The sequence below is a fragment of the Lipotes vexillifer genome, unplaced genomic scaffold (genome assembly GCF_000442215.2).
Source record: "Lipotes vexillifer unplaced genomic scaffold, Lipotes_vexillifer_v1.1 scaffold240, whole genome shotgun sequence".
Lineage (NCBI taxonomy): Eukaryota > Metazoa > Chordata > Mammalia > Artiodactyla > Lipotidae > Lipotes > Lipotes vexillifer.
The window spans coordinates 126,517-127,002 of record NW_006797481.1 but is presented as its reverse complement, the minus strand read 5'-3'; the positions used below and the strand labels follow the sequence as shown (position 1 = coordinate 127,002).

Below are 486 nucleotides of genomic sequence, written 5' to 3'. Positions count from 1 at the left end.
CCCCCCCCCCTCGCCGCCCTGGCCAGGCACCAGTTTAGGCGGTGCAGCAGCGTTGCTGCCGCCTTGCTTCCCGTGTTTTGAGCCAACCCTACAAAAGTGAAAGTGGTTCTTTTTGAACAAGCTGAATGTAGTTTTGGATCACAAAAAATGCAGACGCAGGGGTGAGGGGAGAGGGTTAGGGATGAGGGAGAAGGGTACCCTCTCCCTCCTTAAGCATCTTTTCTCTATCAGCAAGACCCATCCTGGCAGGGGAGGTGATGGTGATGGGGCAAAGGGTGGAGCAATCGTCTAACTCTCTCGCGGGACCTTCCAGAGGGATGCTTCTCGTCTCCAGTCAGAGAGACCATGTGGAAAAACAATACGGAGTTCAGCTACGGCCAATCCAGCGGTGTGGGGATGGGCCAGCCCTGCTTGGCAGTGCACTTGGTTGCAGCCACACGGTGCCTCTTCACCGCGGGCAGCGCGTGGAAAGGGGAAGAGGGGAGC

At 57.6% G+C, this 486-nt stretch overlaps 1 protein-coding gene across 1 annotated transcript in view; it reads left to right on the top strand.

Moving 5' to 3' along the window:
* The window catches only part of HTRA1 (HtrA serine peptidase 1), a 55,670-nt gene that overhangs the window by 1,132 nt on the left and 54,052 nt on the right, over nt 1-486 (top strand). The window lies entirely within an intron of this gene.